A 15,024-nucleotide genomic window follows, 5' to 3' on the forward strand; every position below is an offset into this window, starting at 1 on the left:
TGAAAAAGATCGTATGCGTGTAGCGAGCGGAAATTGACACATGTTGGACAATGTTATGAAGGAACGGTTTGGAGTATATTCAGAAAAAATGAGGAGAAACTTTGGATATGATACAAACCGTTTTCTGAGTATAAGTTGAACCAAAGCTTAACCATAGAACAATGCTGTAAAAGCAATTATTGTATAAGTAACTTGTCAAGTTGCCACGAAAAACACATTTCTAAGTTGTAACACCAGCGCTGGTAGCAAAACATGTCTGTGCAGAGCTTGTAATACTCTAGAGGTTAGGCAAGAGAAAAGAACGGGGGGGGGGGCAGGACAGTCAGAGACAGAGACACTGAGGGAGTCAGGTATTGCCTGTAGCCACAACAGCACTCCATCATTTCTTCATCTTTCTCTGTGGTATTTCCTCTCTCTCTCCGCCCCTCCATCCCTCCTCTCATCCATCTCCTCACAGCTCTCTCTGACAGTATATTTGGCCCACACAGCCCCGTCATCCATTCAACATGTCAGCCCCGGCGACAGGACACCAATCTCACACTGACTGGTGTTTGTAGCCGGGCAGGCGGGAACCCGCGGTAATAGAGCGCCCGTGCCGTCGCCGAGAGCCCCGCGGGTTCAACTCCCATGACAGCCGGGTCACAGAGTCGACCCCACAGCGAGAAGACCAGAGGTTCAGTCCTCACGGGACAGAGAGTTCATCGCCTGGTACAAGGTTTATTACGCAATCTGTGTCCACGTGACTGTGTTTAAGGTACCTTTGAGAACTCTGTTTTATACCAGCAACTTATTTTTACTTTTACTGGAATTACTTTTTGTCACATCCTGCATGATTTAGTTCCAGTAACTTTTTAAATAACATGGCTGTTGCTTCATCCTCCCTACATTATTTGGTTGCAAACAGAACAACACTCCTTCTTATACCTCCTTTGTTTGTTTGTTGAAATGGCACCAAGCCAGAAGCTGCCTCACACTCTTTACACTACTGTCAACTATTTGCGCTGACGGATCAAATCTGCACAAAAGATCTCATGCAAGCCGGCCTTCAGCATGCTGAACGTGTTACACTTTAAAGAGTCAAACATGTTGCATAAATCTGTGAGTGTCGGACTGAAGTCAGAGGGCCTTTTGCAGCGTTGACCTTCATAGCTGAGTGGAGAGAGAAAGCCACTTAGATAACACACAGAGGGGCTGTGATGTCCTCTGGGGAAGCCAGCACGAAGACCTCATGCAGTCCCGATACTGTGAGGCTCTTTACATCAAACTGTCAACCGCTGTCACTTGAAATGTATTAAAACTAGAAATGTGGCTTCTAACACAACACAGATGACGCTATCAAGGAATCCTATTGTCTCTGTAATCCTTTCTTGGTCACGATGCATTTTATTTTTTTGCCACCCAGTTTCCTGCTGTCCAGCTCTCGTATTCTGTTTGTATCTTGACCCATATGGGTTCGTTACGTCACCTGCACCTGTTTGGATTTCCTCTCGTTTATATAACTCAAACACATGCACGCTGATCTGAGTAACCTACGAAAAAAACATGCACTGTTGCTTTTAAGGCTTCTGTACTTCACCGCTGAAACAAGAGAGTTAAAAGTGTGTGGGAGGAAAGCTGAGCGAGAGAGAGAGAGAGAGAGATGAGCCTTTTCCAAAAATCACTATAACACGCCTCCAAAAGCCCTACAGGGACCTACAGTGTGTTTGCTATAGTACATTTTCTTTATGTTACTTTTAATTGCTTCTAACGGCACCACTGTGAAATTATTCGATGAAGGAAACAATGTAATTCAATAACATAAGTGTCGGGAGTTCCTGTTGGAGAGCAGAACACACAGAAGGTATTGTGTTTATTAGTATTTATATTGACTTCGTGCCTTTGTTTCCCTCCTGTGTCACATTGTCCATCAATAATGGCCCGCAGGAGATCAACTGGGGTTGAGATCTGATGACTATAAAGGACGTGTCATACTCAAAGAACACACCGACCTCATGCATCTGCATTCGTCATGTTTCCGACATGCATTTAGATCATTTAAGTAAAAGTACTGAAACAGACATTTGAAAGTATTTTTTTTCCACTTTTAAAAGTTAAAGTCTTGCATTTCAAATGATTTTTTTTTAGTAAAAGTACAAAACTACAACTCTAAAAAATATATTCAGTAACGTGTTCTTAAAATATTCATATACATTTCTTTCTAATAATGTATTGTCAATGTCATCAAGTATTGGATTATTATTGCTGATGCATTAATGCGTGAGCGTAATTTCATGTTGTAGCAGGTCGAAGTGGAGTGGAGGTCATTTCATCTACTTTATTCACAGTTGGCTAGTTAAATCTGTAAGAAGGCATTATATATTATAATCGTGTTATTTTAATCTAAAAGAACAGTAATTATGGCTGGATATTAGTGGAGTAAAGCATTTACCTTTAAAGTAGTAGTGGAGTGGAAGCATGAAATTTAAATGTTCAAGTATTTGAGTAATATATAATCACATGCTACCACTGTTTTTTTTATTTCCTGCTAGTGCACCTACTGGAATATTACATAATATCATTGTGGTACTGGAGGAGGTGAAATACTATGAGGATTATGTCAGCATGAACTCGCCCTTTAGCACCAAAGGTATGAACCACAATGCACCTCCATATTCTAGTGTTGTGGCAAATATATACATATATTTTATATATACTGTATTTAGGTGTGTGTAGTTTGAACAGAGAGAGAGAGAGAGAGAGAGAGAGAGAGAGAGAGAGAGAGAGAGAGAGAGAGAGAGAGAGAGAGTTTAAAAGGGGATATGAAGAGAGTGACATAGAAAGAGAGAAATTAGCTGCTTACCTGCAAAAAATGTAGAAATATGTGTCCACGCGCAAGCAGGAGTCCTTTCATCAGCTCCTTAATGTCGCTTCACATCACTGACAACAGCAGCAACAACATTCCGGTGTGATCAACCAGTCCGGAGGTTCTCTCTCTCTCTCTCTCTCTCTCTCTCTCTCTCTCTCTCTCTCTCTCTCTCTCTCTCTCTCTCTCTCTCTCGGGACTTGGCCCACCTCCTCAGAATAGCGCTTCGTTAAACTCTCGGTGATACCCGAGATTTTACCCGCACGATGATCAACACTGAGCGTCCGAAGCCTCCTCCTCCGGGCGGTCCCGTCCTCACAACATCACCATCATCATCATCATCATCATCATCACTGTCACCGTCCTCCAACCGATGATTTATCTCTCCTCTTTCTCTATGAACAGCGCTCTGTCGAAAGCATCAGCATCACCACGAGCTCTCGTCTGCTTTTCCTCGTCACCCTTCGTCTGACTCTGTCCTCGCGGCTTCCTCTCCGTGTCTCTGTCCCGTGGCTCTCGGCTCTGCAGCCCAGTAAGTGTGTCATGCTCGGGAAGAGAAGCGCATCATCCAGTGCAAGGCATATGCCGATGGTGAGAGAGCCATCCAGGAAATGCTTCACCAAAAAAAACGTGATGCTCTGAGAAACTAGTGCAATGATATTAAGAATTCACCCCGGAGCTACAAGTCTAAATATTACTGAACAGTGAAAATCACATTAAAACCTTTAACTCCTAAATACACAGGGGTTCTCTGTCTATGTGCCATGTTTAGTTTAACCCCACAAACACAGCTACATGTAGGAAAGTTTAAATAATAGTCAAAATAAACTCTTATCAAAATCAGCTTTTATTGCCGATATGGAAAATATGAATAGACATGAAGCTAAAAAAAGGACAAAAAAAACCGTAATAAAAGTACCAACATCATACTGCTAAATCACAGTAATATACTGGCAAGTATTTTACAGTGTAGGCGAGAAAATAGAAAACAACAATGACTAACATACATTGTTTTTTAAACAAATACAAATAGCACAAATGAATGAATATAATGTAATTGCATACTTTATACACATGAAGTGGGGTACAGTATATGCTTGTATGTAGTACAATATGCAAGATATATTTGAAAATGATGGATGGTACATGCATATTAAAGGGGACATATGCTCATTTTCAGGTTCATATTTGGGTTTTGGGGTTTCTACTAGAACATGTTTACATGCTTTAATGTTAGAAAAAACACATTATTTTCCTGTCTGTCTCGATATACTGTACCTGTATTCTCTCTCTGTCTGAAACGCACGTTTTAGTGCCTGTCTCTTTAAGAGCCCCCTCCAGTAGAAAGCCCAGTCTGCTCTGATTGGCTTGTGAGGAAATACTGCGCACCTTTGCAAAGGTAGTTCTCCAATCTTTGATAAAGATAATGGTTTAATATGTCCCACCAGTGCAGGTGCAACAAAGCTAGCAGAAGCTTCAGGAAGATGTCTGTCAATTAGTCTGAGCAGAGCTCCAATCAGCCAGATGAACTGAAGACACCTGTGTGAGTGTTCAGAGGCTTTAAAGTACCTTTAAGTCCGCACCTGTCCAGCCACAATCTAGTCCTAAACCTATCTATTGTTGCCTAAACCTGACTGAGTTGTTTCCTATGAAGTACCTCCAGAGCCCACTAGATGGCACTCTGAGACCCACTGTGAACCAGAACCCTGACTGTGAGCCAGACCTCAGTGGCCGACGTCTCTCATGCTCTTACAGCTGAATGTGAGTCAATCCCTTCAGCCAGGTTCCACAATTTTTTTATTTTTTTTATTTGCACAATTCAAACAATGAAATTCAAAACAAACAAACATAACAGAGATAAATGAATATCACAGTGCAGGAGGAGGCAGAAAGCCAACTGGGCTTATTTGAAGCCTCCACCTATATAATATTACAATTTTACAAAATTACAAACATAAAGTATGAATAAGACATTACATTACAACGAAAGAAAGGAAGAAAAAATGAAAGATAAGATAAAAAATAATGTAATTGTGTCGAGTGTGTGCGAGCATGTGTGTGGATGGACACACAATCTGATGGAGAGCCTGAAAACAGCAGCAGTGCCCAGGGTTTAGTTCCCACGTGTTCAACAGCAACATAAAGGTGTAATGTTTGGATCTGAGCTCTGCACAGCGATGCTGAATCCACGCTGGTGGTGATTTGAATTATTCAGGCTGATTAATACTCTTCTCAGGACTGTGTTGGCGCGTATTAACTGTTTGATTGATATCTGACTTTCCTGTTTGGCCAGGACAAATTATATGGTCATAAAAGGCTCTTCTTGAATGCATATATTTTGATATGTCAAAGTAGGAAATAATAAAAAAGAATGATGGCTTAATTCCATGTAGTTGTGTTGGGACACTTGAACAGACCAGAGCCATCATCATGGTTATGAGTAACACCTGTGCAGCAATCAAATTGAAAACACCTGTTTAGCCTTCGAGCGTTCAGAAACGAGTACATTATACATGCAAATCCTTCAATCATTGTTTATGAATCTACTGACAAACTGCATCCATTTTATTGTTGTTAGGGTTAAAAAAAAAGAATCCTGTAAGAACTAATTACTGAAGTCGTGTCATGTCCTGACATTTGAAGTGAGTCTCCATTTTGGAAGACTTTAAACATTTTCCTCCACTATGTCTTCCATAGGATGGCTTCCTTGAATAAATGATGAACAAACTCAACATGATTGGGAAAAAAAAAGAATCCGAGTGTATTTGGTGCTTTGAACCACAGTGTGGCGACAGAGAACTGCCAGTTTTTAGGTGTCCGGTGGCCTTTTTCAGGTTGTTTTTTTTCTCTCTTTGGTGGTTAATAAATGCTCTCTCCTGGTTTCTCATGCTCATAATCACTATCTGAAATGGTAATACGCGTTCTAAGGCATTTAAAGGCAAACAGACCTGTCTGATATTGATTCTGAGGTGGAATGTTTGTCTTTTGTCTTGTTGAAAATGTACTTCGAAAAATCTTTCTTTCTTTCTTGCGTTGTTTCAGTTCCTTGTTATATTTTACACATCTTAACACAAACCGTGATCGTTTTTCAACGTTATCCACGTGGCATTGTGCGTAAGAGTGATACGAGGCTGATATTTATGAAACACATTTTTTCGTCCCAGGAAGTCGACATGTGGTTTGCAGAAACCTACGATGCCGACATTGTTACTGGCGACTGAATCGACCTACTGCTACTCAAAAAGGGGCAAACAAAGAGTCTGAGAGGATGAGGAGAGGATGAGGAGAGGGGATATCCTCCCCTTCACATTGTTGAGAAGCATCCAGACAGGACGTTAGTCAAACAGCTACGGTCATTGTTGAAATCAACCTTTGTGTTTACGTCTTACTTCATATCACAGCAGCTGATAAATCCGTCTTCAGCGTTGTAGCCCAAACGCCAACAACTCCTCCCAGCTGATTGGTTACCGACATTTCTGTCTTTCAATCAAACCTTCGGTGAGATGTTGGACCTCGGTGGTGTCTACATCTGCAGCAGCTCCTGCTCCGCTTTGTTTTGAGCTCAGGTTTGTTTGTCAGTGTGTCAGTGGGATGTTTGATGCAGCTCAGCTTTTGTGATGGTTGACTGCAGTGCCTCCCCAAACCAGGAATGAGGACCAGGCCTGTTCCCAGAGGGCATCAACACGGGGATGTGCGCTGGTGTATTTGAGTAATCAACTTACGCGTCGGGAACTGAACCCCTAAATCTGGACACGCCATACCTTCTTAGCTACATGCCACGGCTTTTTGTCTGCCTTTGACAAAGACAAAACATCTGCTTTACAGACCACGAAACAAAAGAGACTCAAATGCAAATCCTGACATGGCGTACGAGGCCAGAACCCGTGTGTGCCACAGTGTTTAGTCGGTCGATGTTTGTGTTTCACCACAGTGAAATGTTTGCACAGACGACCCCAAAGAAAACAGTTTTTCTTCTCCTGCAATAACAGCAGAGTTTTTATTTATGAGATTGTATCGACAGATGTGGGCAAGGAAGGAGACAAGCTGGCAGGTTATAGACAGAAACAACATCAGTTTGTCTCTGACAATGGAAGACATTCCTGGTGTTGAAGTGGACAGAGAGACTTTAAACCTTACAATCTATTTTTGGAAAACTGGTTTCTTGTTTAATTTAAATGTTTTCTGAATTCTTCTTCAGATAACCAACGTTTCCAAAGATCCCAACCACTGTAGTCCAGGTGCATTGATATGGAAATGTGCATCACATGCAAATATTTTAGTATTTACTGAAACGGTTTATAAAACGGTGTCTTGTGTTTTATATTTTGCTCTTTATGTGACATCTAGTGTCCAAACTATATCTTTTTCTTTCCTTTGAACTTTCTTTAGCTTCATAATGACATTTTTTAATTTTATTTTTATGCATCCAAAAATGAAGATCTCATTTTTATAGCTGCAGCACCACATTAAGTAAAATAAAGTACAGCGATTTGTGCACTGATCTTTCTGTATTTCACCCTCATTCGTCCGGGATCACAGTTAATGAACATTACTCGGGTGCATAACTTGCATCTGACGACCAAAAAGGAAACTGAAAGTTTTCAAAGATAAAAGTTTACCAACAGTCATAACCTGATGTTACCCCGAGTATGAATGAAGACACATTTTGACAGATGTGTGATGTTTATACTCATTACAATGTGTAAAGGTCATCATAGAAAGCTAATCAATAGCGTTATGAATAATGTGAAGCACTGGTGAGTGAATGTTAGCTATGCTGAAAGGATTCGTTGTGACTTGTGTGAGGTGGGGTTGGATGTAAAATGGGTAAAATGACTGTTTTTGTCGATGGAATCTTGTGGCTTTCGACGGGGATCTGAAGCTGTTATATCGCTCTCTTCAAAGCCACAAGACTCCATTCATTTTAGCTTGCAGAACACCGGAGTTGCTGGTCTGCCACTGTGTCAATCGGTTAGTTTTTGTGTGTGTGGCCTTTGTCTGCAAACTAAAGTGGTGTCTACAGCAGTACATCGCTTACCTTCCATACCAGTACTCCTGTCTGGTTCTCAAAACTGGGAGCGTGTCGACCGCCATCTAAGTTACAGAAGGAAGTACACACTGACGTGTATGGATGCATATGAATGTAGAATATCATCGTGCAGAAACGTATGCCGGGTCACGAGGGAATATGTATAATAGGGACTCGGGGAAAATAGCATTTTGACACTAAAACATAGAAACAGGTGATATGAAAGCGAGAGAATGAAAAAAAAACAAGACAAGGAAAAAAGGAATATATATTTTATGATGTATCATCAAATTTAAGGTGTTTTTCACCCCAAAGACGGCACATTCCTGTCGTAAAAGGAGATGGTGTTTAAATGAGGTAACCAAAGAGAACGCCAGATTGTAAAAATACCCCCTAAAAACATGCACATATCACAAAATCACATGACCTGTGCATATAAACATCAAAATGCTGTTGTTGCAACGTGCACAGGTAGGTGTGCGACTCGCTCACGTTCATCTGAGATGTTTGTCATGCTAACAGACACAAACTGCTCGTGACAGGACGCAGAGCATTCTCTAACTGGATTACATGCCATAGTCATGTAAACAGCTTCCCGTATCAACTGCTTTTGCATGTAAACACTCGCTGTGGCCCACTTCAAAATTCAGACTTTCTTTGATCAGGCTTCAAAGGATTATCCATTCGCAGTCTCCATGTAATCGTATTCAAGGATAAAGCAAGCCTCAGTTTAATAGTCTGGTTTCTGGAGTTTGGACCATAATGCAATGTTTGTACCACCCCGTCCTCGCCACAAGTCCCCCTGAAGTAGAGCTTGAGGTCGAGGGAGGAGGGAAGATGAGATGGAGGTATTCAGCTCTCCTCTCTCTCTCTCTCTCTCTCTCTCTCTCTCTCTCTCTCTCTCTCTCTCTCTCTCTCCTTTCAGTCTCACTCAGACTCCTGCAGACATCAGTCATATCTTCCAGCCATCGTCCTCGCCTGAATAACTGATGACGCAGTAAAAGCTTTTTAAAAAACCCATTCCCTGTTCCTGATTAGATGGTATTAGAGAGGGTTATCAGAAAGGAAATATGAGAAAAATATCAAGGATCGGATGGTGAACTGCGTGGAATCCTTCCACTGTCCATGTAGATGTGACGGGGGTCAGAAATCAACTTGAAAATGGTTTTGGAAACGTATGTTTTTCATGATTTGGATGTTATGAATGTTAACACACTGCTTTAGAGTGTCATCTGAATGCATATACTTTCTCTGACGTCTTTTTACAATGCTCAAGAGAGTAGTTATTTATTAAAGCGCTGTTCTAGGTTGGGTGAGTTTAGCCTTGCAGCCCACCGTCCCGTCTACCTGTGCTGAGCTCGTTCTGCTCATTCGCAGCAGCTTGGGTGAGCCGTCAAAGTAACCGGCTGCACCTGAGAGATGGTGAGTGGCTTTGGGTATTTAAAGCCTGTTTCCACACATGTTTCACTCCTTTCTCGGGCAGCCTCCATGTCCTCCCGTGTCCTCAATCAACTTTAGGTTTTACGCCTCGAAACAACACTCGTAAATACTTGAGTCTGGCAGTATGATATTTTACTGCAGTGGGCGATAAAACATGTTAGAAAAATGATGTTCTGCTGGGGTCAACTGGAGATGGCACTGAAACAGGAAATTCCAAGAAGTTAAATAAAACCTCAAGCGCATGAAACATCAAAAGAACCACTTTCTTTTATTTTTTTAATTTTAAGGTTTCAGTGTAGACAGTTACAGCAAACAGCTGTGTTTGACGTAACGCATATTTCTTTGCTTTGTGTCAAGAAACTGCATGACTGCACAAGTAGGAAACCTCACATTTATTTTTAGTCACGTTTACATTCAAAAACTATTTTACGAGAGAGTCCCGGCCAAGACGGAAGCATGAAAAACAAATATCAGACTTAAAAACAAAACGGCAGTCAGCAGCACAGGTCACCTTCCACTGGTAACATGCATACTGTCGTTTCAAAATAAACGTCTGTCTTCACAGGAAACTATTTAGTTAGGATCGGAAAGAGATCGTTGTTTGGAAGTGGCGTTACTTGAGCACAGAAGTTAAGGCTAACTTCATGTATTTAGTTACTATCGAGGGTTTGCACTGATGCATCTTTTTCCTCTGATACTTTTTCACACAACAAGCCAACAGGTGGTTTGCTGTGAACGGGCAGAACAGCATCACAGAGAGAGGAAAACATCGTAAAGGCCGTCTAATGACACTTTTATAGGAGTGGTCACATGAAGCATTTTGTAAGGCAGAGAGACAAATTAGATAGTTTGACGTTTAGGCATTCGGACTAGACATGAATGCGGCTTCACACAACAACATTATGTTGAACAAAACCTGAAGGTGGAATAACACCGTCTCATATTTATGTGTGTGTGTGTGTGTGTGTGTGTATAGTCCCAGTTGGGTGTCAACACAAGACGTAAGTCACTTTGGTATTTCCCTTTCATATTCTGTCTTTCTCTCTCTCGGCCATCATGTCCTCATGTCTCATAAGGATATGATCACATGTATGGAGGTCCGACCCCTCGGTCCACAGGCCCCCCTGCAATAATACAACTGCATGAACCTGTGGTGAATTTACACTCGGTTAGGAAAAGAGAAAAACAGGATTTCCTCCGACTCGCATGTCAAAGATCAAGGTGAAGGAGATCAGAGCTTTTCCTCACGCCGCCTCACAATGTGTAACAATTGACATGTTGGATCATTTTACACAAAGAAACAGAGCTGGACTTCACCACATGGAAACATTATATATATGTATATATATATATATATATATATATACATCCAATGACCTTTATATTTACTTGGTGAAAATCTGCTATGAATCATAAATCTGACCCGACTTATTGTTGGGTTACTATCAGCAAATTCCAACTTCTCCTTTTATGGACATGAGGGGAAAAAACACGATGTCATTGTTTCTCAATCTACCTTGATATCCAGATCCCAGAAAGTACTTTTATAATAATTCTGAAACATGTTTTTGTAAATTAAGATATTTTCTTTTAAAACTAATAATTTTTCCAGCGTGGTCTCACTCCCTACTTGTCTATTTCCGCTCGTTCGACGCATACAGTGTCGTTTCCAAATAAACCTGTTTTCACAGGAAACTAATTGGTTACGTTTCAGAAAAAATCATTTGTTTGTGACGTAGGCCATGTTATCTACGCAGCCTAGTAACGCTGCGTCATGTTAAGTAACGGAACGTAAGACCGTTACGCAACATGAAAAGAAGTCAACGTTGACTTGTTTTTGGACCCATCCATCCACTTCCTTACGCAGGCTTTATTGCGTTTTATATTACGTGACCTGACTTAACTCCCGCCATGACTACGGCCACGCAGGGCGTCACAGTGAAACGCGTCGGGCCGCTGACCAACTGGAAGTGAGAACAAGTTGCTTTTTACACCTGCTCTTGTTCGTTTCTTTATTTTTTTTTCATTGTCTACCTTAGCTTGATGAGGGGGATAAATAAAATGTCTCTTGTTCGTACTGGTCTCCTGGTCATGGAATTAAAACACTCACCTTTCAGCTGTTAACTTGATTCAAAGAACATCTGAACTGAAGTACAGTTTTCTTTGTGTTGTAGAACTTCAAAACTTCAAACACAAAGACAACAAAACTTATTGTATAGTGTTTATTTTTATTCTACACTTACAAAAATGTCAGGTAATAAAAAGTAGTTGCTATACACCATAAAAACAATATATAAAACATTGTGTTCGCCATCAAAAAAATGAATTACAGTATTTTGTTTAAGGATAAAGGCACATGTTGCTCCCTTGGAGACCCTTACTGTATTTACACATGTATTTCTACGTGGTTTCTCTTTTTTTCTTGTTGGTTTCGACACCCATTTGTGTGTATCTACATTGGTACAATCACAATCACAAGCACACACACACAAACAGTAAATCACATATTCACTCAGGCGGCCATTCAACAACGACTCTTTCACTTTACAGCGGTAACAACAGATTGTGTGAAGTTCGACGTCTTCTAAATACAGCAACATAGGCTACAAATAAAGGAGGTGAGGCCGGAGAAAAATCATCGTTAGGCACGTTTTTTTTCTATATACATTTCACTCAAAGTACACTCCTCAATAACACACAGGATACACAAAGGAAATGAAAGCAAAATCACCTAAAGGTCTGTTTTTAATATTTTGATACATATTATATCTTTGACATAAAGATAAAAAACTTTGCTTTGTGCCTGAATCCCAACCTGATTTACTTTCACTGTCTGGATCCAAACCATTGAACAAATTAAAGAAATTAAAAATGGCACTTTTTAGGATGTTAAATAACGCTACTTGACAAAATGCCGTCAGTCATTTTGCAGCTGCACAATAATGATAATGAGGAAATTGAATTTAATGATGGATGCATTCTGGAACTATCTCTTTTAGATGCATGAATGTCTGTGTGAAGTGTTGTCGTTGTTTGACATAGACTTTTGGAACATAACTAAAAAGTGGAAAAACACTGCTGGCCCAAAACATTGCCCATTCCCCATCTACCTCTCCCAATGTCTCACATTTTCTCACCCAGAGTACACAACACTTCTTGCTGTTAGGAAAGTAGATAATGGAGCGTCTCTGTCTGCTACGAGCTGCCGATTTCAACAACACCAATTTCTTTTTGTTTACAATTAAAGATAATGGTGATAACCTACAAACAAAATGCAAAAAAACAAGTTTAATATTGCTTTCTGCAGAGCGACTGACAGGTCTGAAATAACAGGACAGAAAAATATTTCCTCCAGTAAGATTCACAAAGTGAGTTTCTGGCAGCCAGAAAAGCTTTTAAACTTTAAAACTAAAAGTATTTTCTTTTGACATTGTAAGTTTCTGCAAACCACGGATACATTGAATGTGGAGTTTTTTTTTTATGTGGATGTTTTTTGCATTCCATCAGAGCAAGTGATGTAATATATTGAGCAACCGTTATTGAAATAATGAGTAAAACAAGCCGAAAAAAAGTCCTCCAAGGGCGGGGGAGAGTGGTCATGAATGAGTCAAACAAACACAGGACTTTCACCCAGGAGACTGATCCTCGTGTCCCGAGTGAGACCAAAGTAAACGTTGACCTAGCGCTCGCTACGTAATGCTGTTACGTAATGTTCCGTTTAGAAAAGTCTTCTCAGGGTGGTTATTAACCCAATAGTTTTGTTGCCTAAACCTTGTCATTTGTTTCAAAAGTTAACCCACGTAATTTCGCAAACAGGATGTTAGCACCTCTTGCATGAGCGATGTGTCTTTGCGCTGAAGTGTTTCTGCACAGCTTGAAAACTCATCACTGCTCTACATTGTTCTCTTCATCGTTCCTCCTTGCTTCTTGTCATATATATGTTTCTCCTTGCCTCGATCCTTTTTCCTCTCCAAGGTTGTTTTCCCTGCCCGGGCTAACTAACGGGAAGTGAACACAATGTGTTGGCCCACGGGAAAGATAACACGGACAGGAAGAGGCGGGAGCAACCCCTCCCCCCCCCCCACATGGACAGGAAGTTGACTCCACTGTTTGGTTTAACTGATTAGAGGACGATGAGAGAGAAGGTGTGGTAGAGATACGGTGAGGCAAACAAGGAGGACCGGAGAACGAGAGGGACTGAGAGTGAGGTGGAGGAACTGGCTGCTCTAAGTTCATATATATATATATATACTGTATATATATGAACCCAACAGGAAAGCATTGAGAGGGCTTCCAGCTATTGTATCCACCGTTTGTCAAATGGCATTCCAAACAACTTCAAGTCCAAACAAAACAGAATAAACAGGAGAATAAATAAACTATATTCTCTAAACTGGAATGAAATTATATATTTTTTTAAAACAAACTTTAAAAAAAACAAAGGGGCGGTCCTGAGGACATGTGGCTGTGTCTTCAGCAGAACAATGTATTTAAATATTGCATTGTCAACTGGACTATAATAATGGGAATGGGCATCACTTCACTGCAAAGAAAACTGATTTATGAGTTGTTGCGGTGACCTTTTAACTTTATGAATGATTTACCTCCAGAGCTTTCATTTGCACAATAATAATCCACCATGTCAAATTCCATGTCAAATTCCTTGCATGTGCAACATAAACGGTTCTGGTTGTGATTGAGATGAGCCAACGCGTCTGTAGGTATTGTCTAAACGCTACTGAGTGCCTGATAGCCGGGGTTCAAACGGTCCATGGACGCAGTTGTTCCTGCAAATATACATCGTATCCTCTCAGTTATAAGAGGATTAAAGATTACCCAAAGAAAGGGATCTGCCATTTAAATGTGCGCCAACAACCTGGCAACCCAAATGAATTAAGTAGATGATCTTTGTAAGGAATCAGAATTACTTAATTAATTAATTAATACTATTTTGCTAATGGGTCACTTCTCAAGCTAAATTTGGACAAACATGTTGCTGGTGTCCAGCTTCTTAAATGTGAGTTTTGCGGCTTATTTCAGTTTTATGTTATTGCAAATTGAATATCTTCATTCAACAGAAGGCATCTTGGGCTCAGTGGGCTCATCTTGGACATTTTTCATTTCATAGATACAACAATCAAAGATTCAAGACGAGCAGATTAAATAATAATTAGTTTCAGCCTTAATCCACAAAAAGGCAGACAGTTAATGCTAAATGAGGATGAGTATGGCTCAAAAGAGCTTTTTTTTTGTCCTGTTGACAATAACCACAAGCCAAAGTAAAAGTATAGTATGTATCCATATTTTGGTCCTTTTAGACAATGTAACCCAACAACGAGTAGACTTCTCATTGGACGATGACACAAACTACAGTAAATAAATAGTTCCAGTTCAGTCAAAGAGTTCTGAATGATCAAACAGTGCTTTTTGTTTCTGTAAATGTGACAGAATTCTTTTAAAATGTTGGATCAGAGAGTTTCTGACCTGCCAGTAGCCCCAAAGGATGGGAGGTTAAAGTTATTCGAGCCACCTCGGAGCCATCACAACGGCCCCAACCGGCCGCTTTGGCCACTCGGCGTTTCCTGAGTTGTCTGAATGACTTTTGTTCTAGTAGGCCTCTGAGAATTGGGCTTTTCATCTCAACAATAACTGTGATGATACGTTCTGTCAAATAAGAGCTGGGAACATGCTGTAATTCTGTCTGAGCAGCAGT

This window comes from Pholis gunnellus, assembly GCF_910591455.1.
Source record: "Pholis gunnellus genome assembly, chromosome: 11".
In the NCBI taxonomy this organism is placed as follows: domain Eukaryota; kingdom Metazoa; phylum Chordata; class Actinopteri; order Perciformes; family Pholidae; genus Pholis; species Pholis gunnellus.